This window comes from Bufo gargarizans, chromosome 2 (assembly GCF_014858855.1).
Source record: "Bufo gargarizans isolate SCDJY-AF-19 chromosome 2, ASM1485885v1, whole genome shotgun sequence".
NCBI classification, from domain to species: Eukaryota; Metazoa; Chordata; class Amphibia; order Anura; family Bufonidae; genus Bufo; species Bufo gargarizans.
Window position 1 is genome coordinate 692,395,583 of NC_058081.1, and position 13,371 is coordinate 692,408,953.

The window sequence follows — 13,371 nt, forward strand, 5'->3', positions numbered from 1 at the left end:
CATGGGAGAAAGTCATGTGGTCAGATGAGACCAAACTAGAACTTTTTGGTCTAAACTTCACTCGTAGTGTTTGGGGGAATAAGGATCAGTTGCATCCCAAGAACACCATCCCTACTGTGAAGCATGGGGGTGGTAACATCATGCTTTGGGGTGCTTTTCTGCGAAGGGGACAGGACGACTGCACTGTATCAAGGAGAGGATGAATGGGGCCATTTATTGTAAGATTTTGAGCAACAACCTCCTTCCCTAAGTCAGGGCAGTGAAGATGGGTCGTGGCTGGGTCTTCCAACATGACAATGACCGGAAGCACACAGCCAGGATAACCAAGTAGTGGCTCCGTAAGAAGCATATCAAGGTTCTGGAGTGGCCTAGTCTCCAGACCTAAATCCAATAGAACATCTTTGGAGGGAGCTGAAACTCTGTGTTGCCCAGCGACAGCCCCGAAACCTGACAGATCTAGAGATCTATGTGGAGGAGTGGGCCAAAATCCCTGGTGCAGTGTGTGCAAACCTGGTCAAGAACTACAGGAGACGTTTGCAAACAAAGGCTTCTGTACAAAATCTAAAAAAATATTATCCTAATGCATTCTGAATGGAGAGCAATCCGTTTAGTATGCATCAGGATGTCTTCAGTTCGGTCACTCTTACGGTATTTGGCCGGAGAAAATACTGCTGCGGTATTTTCTCTGTCCAAAATTCCAGAACATTTGCCGGAATGCCGGATCGGCATTATTTTCCATTGAAATGCGTTCATGCCGGATCCGGCACCAAGTGTTTCGGCAAAACGGATCCGGTTTTCCGGTCTGCGCTTGCGCAGAACTTTAAGAATGCAAGAAAAATATATACCGGATCCGTCTTTCCGGATGACACCGGAGAGACGGATACGGTATTTCAATGCATTTGTTAGATGGATCCGCATCCGGATCCTTCTACAAATGCTATCCGTTTGCACACGGATTTCCGGATCCGGCAGGCAGTTCCAGCGATGTGGTGCGCTGCCCGGAAGGATTGGATTGTTTGGTGCGTAGATCGAAAACTGATCCGGAGGGGCGGGGGAGGCGTTTTTGTGGGGTTCTGTGGTTTGCCCCATCAGGTGTTTGGAGGAGTTCGGCCTGATATTGAGGGGACATAGTTTGTCCCGTTATCAGTTTGTGGCAGTTTTTAGGAAATGTTTGGGGGCAGCGGGTTTCCAAGCCACGGAGTTTGCATCGCACTCCTTTCGGATTGGAGCTGCTACTGAGGCTGCTCGGTGGGGCTTGGGGGACGATGTGATTCGGCGTATTGGCAGGTGGGAATCCGCGTGTTTCCGTTCCTATGTTAGGCCTCATTTACTGTAACAGGGTGAGCTGTTGGATAGCCGGCTAGGCTCGGTGGGGGTTCAGGTATGAGGGGTTGCACGTTGTTAAGGCTACATTCACACGTCAGTATTTTTCTATATCCCGAATTTTGGTCAGTTTTTTGCGGATCCGTTGTTCCTGAAAATGTTTCCGTATGTCATCCGTATGTCATCCGTTTTTTGCGGATCCGCAAAAAACTGAAACATGTATAAATTTCACAAAACAAATAAAGTTGTTTGGATTTCTTTGAAAAAAAAGAAAAAAAAAGTGAATAAGTGATTTCTGTGGGCAGGATTTAATTTCCAGGAACGGATTCCGCATAAAACGGATGACATACGTAATGACATACGAATGTCATCCTTTTTTTGCGGAACCATTGACTTTGTATTGTACCAGGATCTGATTTTTGCGGAAAAGAATAGGACAAGTTTTATATTTAATCGGACATGCGGAACGGAACAACGAAAACGGACAGCACACATTGTGTTGTCCGATTTTTTCCAGGACCCATTGAAAATGAATGGGTCCAGAACTGGTCCTGATCTGTTCCGCAAAAAACTGAACAGATCAGGAAAGAAACAACGGACGTGTGAATGGACCCTAACTGTTGTTTTGTTCATTGGTTGTTCTGTTCTGTTTTGTAGTGCCAACCGCGTGCCTGGCTTGGATTTTTGGCCACTCATATGTTTATTGGGGAGCCCAGAGAGCTGATGAAAGCATCGCCACTTTATGAAATGGTATTCAGACAGATAGTGTAGCTGAAACTCAAACGTGAGTGACAGACATCGCTCTAAATACATCTCCAAATGGCAAACATCCACAAAGCAACTTACTGTAAAAAAACAGAATGAAGCCATTGGCTGCTGTTTTACCAATAACCACTAGGTGGCAGGAAAGCATCACTAAACACTCACTATACTGTATATACATAGACATCCAGGTAAACATACTTCACAGGTTTGAAGAAATGGACTGGTTCAGCCAATCAGGGCTCTTCTTTCAGGGATTGGTATGCGTGCCTAACACTACGGTGGTGTTGGGATACTTCTTGAGTATTAAAGGGGGTTTTCTGAGATAATTATAAACTTGCCCCATGCCACAGAATGCTTTAAAAAATTAAAATGATAAAATCATTATATACTCACCTCTTTCTCTGTTCTTGGCACTGTAGGTCCAGTCCTGCTCAGGGCTTCCATCAGAAATTTCTGGGCCCCATACAATCAAATGTATCAGGGCCCCGTGGTGCTTTCTGATGCTAGTAGGCTGTATGTATATTTCATTCCATTAGAATACTTTATGCTAGCAAACAAAGATGGTCCATGCACTTAGAAGTGATATTCCCTTAAGTGAATGGTAAAATCACAGCCACTTTATTGTATCTTCTGTGTTAACCCTTTCAGTACAAGGTGATTTTCCATTTTTGCATTTGCGTTTTTTAACCCCCTGGACTTCCCAGAGCCATAACTTTTATTTTTCCATTCACATACCCATGCAAGGGCTCCTTTTTTGCAAGATAAATTGGACTTTCTATATTACATTTACTATTGCATAGGATGCACCCCATCCCTCTCCTTCATTGTCAAATAGCCCTTACAAAGCCTGGAGGTGTGTTTGGGGTCATTGTCCTGTTGAAAAATAAATGATGGTCCAACTAAACGCAAACCGGATGGAATAGCATGCCGCTGCAAGATGCTGTGGTAGCCATGCTGGTTCAGTATGCCTTCAATTTTGAATAAATCCCCAACAGTGTCACCAGCAAAGCACCCCCACACCATCACACCTCCTCCTCCATGCTTCACGGTGGGAACCAGGCATGTAGAGTCCATCCGTTCACCTTTTCTGCGTCGCACAAAGACACGGTGGTTGGAACCAAAGATCTCAAATTTGGACTCATCAGACCAAAGCACAGATTTCCACTGGTCTAATGTCCATTCCTTGTGTTCTTTAGCCCAAACAAGTCTCTTCTGCTTGTTGCCTGTCCTTAGCAGTGGTTTCCTAGCAGATATTCTACCATGAAGGCCTGATTCACACAGTCTCCTCTTAACAGTTGTTCTAGAGATGTGTCTGCTGCTAGAACTCTGTGTGGCATTGACCTGGTCTCTAATCTGAGCTGCTGTTAACCTGCGATTTCTGAGGCTGGTGACTCGATGAACTTATCCTCCGCAGCAGAGGTGACTCTTGGTCTTCCTTTCCTGGGGCGGTCTGCATGTGAACCAGTTTCTTTGTAGCGCTTGATGGTTTTTGTGACTGCACTTGGGGACACTTTAAAAGTTTTCCCAATTTTTCGGACTGACTGACCTTCATTTCTTAAAGTAATGATGGCCACTCATTTTTCTTTACTTAGCTGCTTTTTTCTTGCCATAATACAAATTCTAACAGTCTATTCAGTAGCACTATCAGCTGTGTATCCACCTGACTTCTCCACAACGCAACTGATGGTCCCAACCCCATTTATAAGGCAAGAAATCCCACTTATTAAACCTGACAGGGCACACCTGTGAAGTGAAAAACATTTCAGGTGACTACCTCTTGAAGCTCATCAAGAGAATGCCAAGAGTGTGCAAAGCAGTAATCAAAGCAAAAGGTGGCTACTTTGAAGAACCTAGAATATGACACATTTTCAGTTGTTTCACACTTTTTTGTTATCAGTGGCGTACACACAATCCATGGGGCCCCGGTGCGAAACTGATCTATGGGGCCCCCTCCCCGTCCAAATATGTGTCCCCTTACAGTAGTTATGCCAGATTATGTGCCCCCTCACAGTATTAATGCCAGACTATGTGCCCCTCACCTAGTAACGCCAGATTATATGCCCCTTACAGTAGTAATGCCAGATTATGTGCCCCTCACAGTATTTATGCCCAGTTATGTGCCCCCTCAAAGTAAATATGCCCACATATGTGCCCCCTCAGAGTGGTTATGCCAGATTACGTGTCCTCTCACAGTAATAATGCCAGATTATGTGCCCCTTCATAGTATTTATGCCCGGTTATGTGCCCCCTCAAAGTAAATTTGCCCAGATATGTGTCCCCTCAGAGTGGTTATGCCAGATTATGTGCCCCTCACATTAGATATGCTCACATATGTGCCCCTCACATTGGTTATGCCAGATTAGGCTCCTTTCACACTAGCGTTCGTCGGTCCGCTCGTGAGCTCCGTTTGAAGGGGCTCACGAGCGGACCCGAACGCCTCCGTCCAGCCCTGATGCAGTCTGAATGGAGCGGATCCGCTCAGACTGCATCAGTCTGGCGGCGTTCAGCCTCCGCTCCGCTCGCCTGCGCACGGACAGGCGGACAGCTGAACGCTGCTTGCAGCGTTCAGCTGTCCGCCTGGCCGTGCGGAGGCGAGCGGATCCGTTCAGACTTACAATGTAAGTCAATGGGAACGGATCCGCTTGAAGATGAGCCCATATGGCTCAATCTTCAAGCGGATCCGTCCCCCATTGACTTTACATTGAAAGTCTGAAAGGATCCGCTCAGGCTGCTTTCACACTTAGAGTTTTTTCTAAGTTATTAATGCAGACGGATCCGTACTGAACGGAGCCTCCGTCTGCATTAATATGATCGGATCCGTTCAGAACGGATCCGATCGAACGCTAGTGTGAAAGTAGCCTTACATGCCCCGTCACAGTAGTTATGCCTTCATATGTGCCCCCTCATAGTAATGCCTTTATATGTGCCCCCTCACAGTAGTTATGCCACATTAGGTGCCCCCTCAAATTAGTTATGGCAGATTAGGTGCCCCTCAGTAGAGATGCCAACTTTTGTGCCCCCTCACTCTAGTTGTTCCCATCAATCCCCCCCCCCCTCTGCCCCTCTGCCCCCTGCCCCTCTGCCCCCTGCCCCTCTGCCCCCTGCCCCTCTGCCTCTCTGCCTCTCTGCCCCTTTGCCCCCCTGCCCCCAGTCTGCAGCATTAGAAAAAAAAATTCTTACATACTTACCTTCTTCCCTGAGGAGAGTAGGCAGCTTGCCGGGTTTTTAGGTCTCCTCCCACAGTGACAGGCAGCAGCGCGATCTGGGGCCAGCAGGGGGAGCTCCTGAGCTCTGAAGATCAGTGAAGCAGGGAGCAGAGCGGTTTCTCTGCTTCATTATAGAAACGGAACTGCCGGCCGTGTGTGTGAGTGCGTGCCCTCCCCCCCCCCCCCTCCCTTACTTGACCCTCCGGCCCCCCCACCCCCCATATTATACATGTAATGGTGGCATGGAGCGCTCTGATGGGGCCCGAAATTGCCACTGTACTTCATGCCGGGCCCCACCAGAGCGCTCCATTACATGTGAGTACAGCGGGAGCCCTGCCAGCGGCCTGGGGGGGGTCCACAGGTGGCCGGGCCCCCTGGAGTGCCGGGCCCGGTCGCAACTGCGACCCCTGCGACCCTGGTATGTACGCCACTGTTTGTTATGTATATAATTCCACATGTGTTAATTCATAGTTTTGATGCCTTCATAGTCATGAAAATAAACACTCTTTGAATGAGAAGGTGTGTCCAAACTTTTGGTCTGTACTGTGTATATTTTAAAAAAATTACGTTTTCTTTTCATTGTCATATTCTGACCCCTTAATATTTTTATATCTACATCTACAGAGCTGTGTGAGGCTTATTTTTTGCAGTATGATCTGTAAACTTAATTGATTCCATTCTGGAATATGTATGACATTTTATTCACTTTTTATAAAATTTTTGGGGGAAGGTGAAGAGATAAAAAAAAGATTACAGGAATTACAATCTACGGGGAGGGGGAGAAAAAAAAAACATGCATATCATCAGCCACATATTTAAGAAATGGAGCACAGAGAAGCTATCAAACCCAGGATCAGACTCTTATAAAAAAAAAAAAAAAAGGGAAAAAAAGATATCTAAAACAGCAGATTAGCCTGCTTTCTAAAAATAAGAAAGAAAAAAAAGGAAAAAGAAACCCTAGATCAAGCTGCTTTGTAAAAAAAGAGAAAGAGGAAAAAAATGGGTCAGACAGCTATCTAAAAAAAGGAAAATGCTTTAAAAAAAAAAAAAAAAGAGAGAAAGAAACCTGAATTACACTACTTTCTAAAGAAAATAAATAAATAAATAGGATCAAACTACTTTCTAAAGAAAGAAAAGGAAAAGTAAAAAAAGAAAAAACCTGGGTCAGACAAGACAAAACAGGGGGGGAAAAAACGGCATTTAAACACTAAATAAATTGAGTAAAATTGGGCCAAACAAGAGGAGAAGCAGTATAGATAATATAGTCTGCACAGTGCTGCGGAATCTAGCAGCGCTATACTAGTGCATAAAATTAATAAATAGATAATGTGGCCCAAATTTGGATTTAAACGAAAAGGGAAATGAGTTCAAAAATCTTTAATCGCATAAACTATGTGGGAATTGGGAATACTCTACTTGTGCACTTACCTGTCAGGTGGTATCTGATGTTGCTGACTGGCATACCGAAGTTCAGTGTGGGGGTGCACAAGTATACGCGAGTCTCCTCTATCTGTACTCCCTTGATAACTAGATAGGGATCCTCGATGACTTTTGATTCAGATAATATGGACAATTGGAAAGATAATATGAACAATTCTTAGCAAATCTATGCATTTATATATAAAGGAATACAGCTGCTACTTTACCAATGCATCAGTCTGGGGTGCAGAGACAGCGACTAGAGTTGAGCGGACACCTGGATGTTCGGGTTCGAGAAGTTCGGCCAAACTTCCCGAAAATGTTCGGGTTAGGGATCCGAACTCGACCCGAACTTCGCCCCGAACCCCATTGAAGTCAATGGGGACCCGAACTTTTCGGCACTAAACAGGCTGCAAAATAGCCCAGGAAAGGGCTAGAGGGCTGCAAAAGGCAGCAAAATGTAGCTAAATCCCCTGCAAACAAATGTGGATAGGGAAATGAATTTAAAAACTTTTTTTTTACCAATATCAATTGGAGAGAGGTCCCATAGCAGAGAATCAGGCTTCATGTCAACCACCACTGGAACAGACCACTGTGAGATATTTAGGCCCCGGCACCCAGACAGAGGAGAGAGGTCCCATAGCAGAGAATCAGGCTTTATGTCACCCACCATTGGAACAGCCCAGTTTACGATATTTAGGCCCCCGGCACCCAGACAGAGGAGAGGTTCATTCAACTTTGGGTAGCCTCGCAATATAATGGTAAAATATAAAAAAGAGGATTGAATGAGGAAGTTCCCTGGAGTACAATAATATATGGTTAAGGGGAGGTAGTTAATGTCTAATCTGGACAAGGGACGGACAGGTCCTGTGGGATCCATGCCTGGTTCATTTTTATGAACGTCAGCTTGTCCACATTGGCTGTAGACAGGCGGCTGCGTTTGTCTGTAATGACACCCCCTGCCGCGCTGAATACACGTTCAGACAAAACGCTGGCTGCCGGGCAGGCCAGCACCTCCAAGGCATAAAAGGCTAGCTCTGGCCACGTGGACAATTTAGAGACCCAGAAGTTGAATGGGGCCGAACCATCAGTCAGTACGTGGAGGGGTGTGCACACGTACTGTTCCACCATGTTAGTGAAATGTTGCCTCCTGCTAACACGTTGCGTATCAGGTGGTGGTGCAGTTAGCTGTGGCGTGTTGACAAAAGTTTTCCACATCTCTGCCATGCTAACCCTGCCCTCAGAGGAGCTGGCCGTGACACAGCTGCCTTGGCGACCTCTTGCTCCTCCTCTGCCTTGGCCTTGGGCTTCCACTTGTTCCCCTGTGACATTTGGGAATGCTCTCAGTAGCGCGTCTACCAACGTGCGCTTGTACTCGCGCATCTTCCTATCACGCTCCAGTGCAGGAAGTAAGGTGGGCACATTGTCTTTGTACCGGGGATCCAGCAGGGTGGCAACCCGGTAGTCCGCACACGTTAAAATGTGGGCAACTCTGCTGACTGCTGACTACTGCAGCATGTAGTCGCTCATGTGTGCCAGGCTGCCCAGAGGTAAGGACAAGCTTACCTCTGATATGCCTCCTATGTGGGAGGCGTATTGTCATCGTCCTCCGTTTCCCCCCAGCCACGCACCAGTGATGGACCCGAGCTGCGTTGGGTGCCACCCCGCTGTGACCATGCTTCATCCTCATCCTCCTCCACCTCCTCCTCATCCTCGTCCTCCTCATCCTCCAGTAGTGGGCCCTTTTTACGGACAGAATTACACTTGGAGATGCACGGTAGCGTGTGAAGTTATTGAGGATGACCCTATCAGCACTTGAATATGCACCTTGAATGTAATATACCCTTTTACGGACAGAAATACACTATGTGAGATGCACAATAGTGCGTTCAAATTTAAAGGCTTATGCTTTAAGTAATTTTAATTTAACACTTTGTGTAATATACCCTTTTACGGAAAAAAATACACTTGGAGATGCATGCTGAGTGTAATATACCCTTTTATGGACAGATTTAAACTTGGTCTGCAACAGCAGAAAGCACTGATTTAGGGTATTGCTATTTTGGCAATTGAATTTCACCCCAGAAAAAAAATATATCCTTTGCTAGATAGCAGACAGTATTACACTTGGCTAGCCACAGCTGGAACACCAGATTTAGGGGATTGCTATTTTTGCAAGTGAATTTAACCCCTCAATAAAATATAGAAAATTCTATCCTGAGTTTCTAGGGGTGACAATAAGCACAGCCAAACCCCTGATGTAGGATATAGCAAAAAAAAAAAAAAACTACTATTGATGGTTAAATGGACTTGGCAGCAGCTTGTGCTGGCGCACCACAAGACACAAAATGTCCGCCGATCTCCCCAGAAAAAAGTGACAGAAAAACGCTCAGGGCAGCCTAAAAACAGTGAGCAATTAACTAGCAGAAGATGAATGATTCACAGCTGTAGATCGATCACTGAATTAAGTGTTTTTCTTGAGTTAATCACTGCCTAATCTCGCCCTAACAGCAGCTGCATCCTCTCCCTACACTGATCAGAGCAGAGTGACGTGCGGCACTTAAATAGAGGCTGGGTCACATGGTGCTCTGGCCAATCACAGCCATGCCAATAGTAGGCATGGCTGTAATGGCCTCTTGGGGCAAGTAGTATGATGCTCGTTGATTGGCTGCTTTGCAGCCTTTCAAAAAGCACCAAGAAAGCGACGAACACTGAACACAAACTTTTACGTAAATGTTCGGGTTCGGGTCCATGTCACGAACACCCCAAAATTCGGTACGAACTATACAGTTCGGGTTCGCTCATCCCTAACAGCGACATTTATCAGTCTACTCTTGAAAAAGGGAACAGCATTTTATTGCAAATAATATCATCCATTGAAGAGAATATGGTTTCTATTAGAGATGAGCGAATTTCTTGAACTTCGTTTTGTGTCCGATTTGTTAAATTTCTAAAACAAAATTGATTAATTTCTGAATCGATTCTACACAAATTGAAATTGCTCTAATTGCCCTGAAAATTGGTATAAAACACCCTCTCGTCTCCTAAGGCCGAATGCACACGGCCGTGTTCTGTGGCTGAGAGCGGTCCGTGGTATGCCGGGCTGGATTCCTGTTCAGAGCAGGAGCGCACGGCGTCATTGGTTGCTATGACGCCGTGCGCTTCATGCCGCCGCTGGACTACAGTAATACACTCGTATAGTGTATTACTGTAGTCCAGCGACGGCATGAAGCACACAGCGTCATAGCAACCAATGACGCCCTGCTCTCCTGCTCTGAACAGGAATACAGCCCGGCATACCATGGACCGCATTCGCCCCAAGACTCTATTTTTTCTATGAAAAGATGTCTCTTTTTGTAAATTTTTTAAAAATGTTTGCTCTTTCTCTTCCCCACCTCCCGCAAATTCTTGAACGCAATGTCATTGATCCCTTTCCCACCCACATCACCTCTGACTCAGTCTCCACATTTGACCCAGTCATGGAAGAAGTCTCCAGGTTCCTCTTTTCTTCTCGTCCTACCACTTGCACCTCTGACCCTATTCCCTCACACCTCATCCAGTATCTCTTCCCGGTTGTTAGAACTCACCTAACTAGAATCTTCAGTCTCTCTCTCTTCTGGTATCTTTCCCTCTTCTTTCAAACATTCTATCATAACCCCATTATTAAAAAACCTTCTCTTGACCCATCCTGTGCAAGTGACTACAGACCTGTCTCTAATCTCCCCTTCATCACTTAACTCTTGGAGCATCTGGTCTACTCTCATCTCATTCAGTATCTTTCTGCTCTCTCCTTGATCCATTACAATCTGATTTTCGCACCTTATATTCTACAGAAACTGCCCTCACTAAACTGACTAATGACCTTCTGACAGCTAAATGCAATGGTGACTACCCTCTGCTAATGCTCGTCAATCTCTCTGCAGCATTTCACACTATAGACCACCATCTCTCACTCAGCATGCTCAAATTTGCCTTAAGGACACCATTCTCTCTTGGTTTTCTTCTCTTTCCGTGTATCATTTGCTGGCTCTACGTCCCCTCCTCTCTCTCTTGCTGTTGAGGTTCCTCAGGTTTCAGTCCTAGGTCCTCTCCTATTTTCTCTCTACACAGCCCCTATCGGACAGACTATTAGCAGATTTGGTTTCCAGTACTATCGCTATGTTGATGACACCCAACCAATGTCATCTCGTAACATCACAGACTGTCTGCTGTCTCTAACATCATGTCCTCTCTCTATCTGAATCTTTCCAAAAATGAATTTCTGGTGTTTTTCATCCATCTACTAACCTACCTAAACCTGATATCTCCATCTCAGCATGTGGCATTACCATTACCCCTAGGCAGCACGCTCGCTGTCTCTGTGTTATGTTTGAGACTGAACTTTCCTTTACCGCATATTCAATCTCTTGCCAACTCATGCTGCCTGCACCTCAAAAATATTTCTAGAATTTGTCCCTTTTTTTTTTTTTGTACTATGTAAACAACAAAAAATTCTTATTGTTGCCTTAATCCATTCACATCTTGAATACTTAACTCATTACTAATTGGCTTCCCCCTCACCAGACTTTCCCCTCTCCAATGTATCCTGAACACAGCAGCCAGGGTCACCTATCTGTCTAGCTGCTACTCCAATGCACTGGTTGCCCATACAGTACAGGATTCAAATTAAAGTCCTCATTCTCACCCAGAAAGCTCTACCCCAAACTATTAGGTTAATTCATAACATCCACAGTTTTAGGTGTGCCCTAAAAACTCATATTTTCATAGTAGCCTATCACATCTGCTGATCTAACTCTCCTCCATTCACTCCCTTTCCGAATCATTCTCCTAAGGCCTCATGCACACGGACCTTTTTTTTTGCGGTCCGCAAAAACGGTTTCCGTTGTTCCGTGATCCGTGTCCGTTTTTTCTTCCGTGGGTCTTCCTTGATTTTTGGAGGATCCACGGACATGAAAAATGAAAAAAAAAAATCTAAGTCAAGTTTGCCTTTGAAATGATAAGAAAAAACGGTTCACGGACACGGATCACGGACGCGGATGACAATCTTGTGTGCATTCATGATTTTTCACGGACCCATTGACTTGAATGGGTCCGTGAACCGTTGTCTGTGAAAAAAATAGGACAGGTCATATTTTTTTCACGGACTGGAAACACGGATCACGGACGCGGATGCCAAACGGAGCATTTTCCGATTTTTCCACGGACCTATTGAAAGTCAATGGGTCCGCGGAAAAAAACGGAAAACGGAACAACGGCCACGGATGCACACAACAGTCGTGTGCATGAGGCCTTAACCTAATCCATCGTCAGATGTCCACCATACCCCATGCACTCAGAAGCACTACAGATATCAGCTGTTGGCTGGCTCATGCAGCCTTACATCTACTCCCCTATTGTGTTTTAAGATGGCTGAACCATTGCACAAATCAAGCACTTGTTTCTTTTTGGATCTCACAGGCAAACAGGCTGTAGGTCTATTACAGTCTGTGATACACTTATAGCCAATGTATCACAATAAAGCTGATCAGACCCCCAAAATTTGAAGTCCCAGAGTGGGACAAAAAATAAAGAGTAAAAAAAAAAGTTTTACAAAAAAAAAAAGTTTCAAGTAAAAAAAAATGCAACCTTTTCCCTAAAACATGATATGATTTTTTTTTTGTTTCAAAAATGTCAAAAATGATTTTATTGTGTAAAACTTTTAAATAAAAAAAGTATACATATTAGGTATTGTCACGTCCGTAACGACCGGCTCTATAAAAATATCACATGACCTAACCCCTCAGGTGAACACCGTAAAAAAAAAAAAAAAACTGTGTCAAAAGCCATTTTTGTCACCTTACATCACAAAAAGTGTAATAGCAAGCGATCAAAAAGTCATATGCACCCCAAAATAGTGCCAATCAAACCGTCATCTCATCCCGCAAAAATAATCAACAATCTTAGAAACAATCTCAGAATGGCCTGGATAAGTAAAAGCATTTAAAAAGTTATCACCACATGAAGTGACACATGTCAGATTGGCAAAAAATGGTTTGGTCCTTAAGGTAAAATATGGCAGGGGCCTTAAGGGGTTAAACACACGGTGTTATGGGGGGAAAAAAACTGTGTCTTGTTGACACCAAGAGTCCAAAAATTATGCCGCAATAGGAGAATATCCCGGTCCCTGTTTACACATATACACATGTTGATGTCAGAAGGAAGATTGGCTCGTTCTGCTGGAAACAGGTGACAAAAATTTGGGTAAAACTACAAGAAAATTCAGACTAGCACATCAGAAGTCACAGATGCACATCCATAAAGCTAGCATGCAGACAGCAAACAAAAAATGCAGCACACCATTACACATGTAAACAACAGAACTGAGCATTAGGGATTATTCTGGATTACAGTGGTACTATACCTACTATACATGAAAAATTGAAGCTCTTTGCGTATATTTTTGATCAAACATGTTTCGGGCCCATCTACCGGCGTCAGGGTGGCTTCTGTAGATGGGTACCTAACACTAACAAAACTGCCTCTCCTGGGCCTAACCTAAGCCTACAATGTTTTCGGGGGCGGCGTAGGAACCAGCTATATTTATACTCTGCTCAGAAGCCCTGGGAAGATGGGCGGGGAGTGCTCAATCTAAAAGAGGGAAGTCACAGGTACACATCCA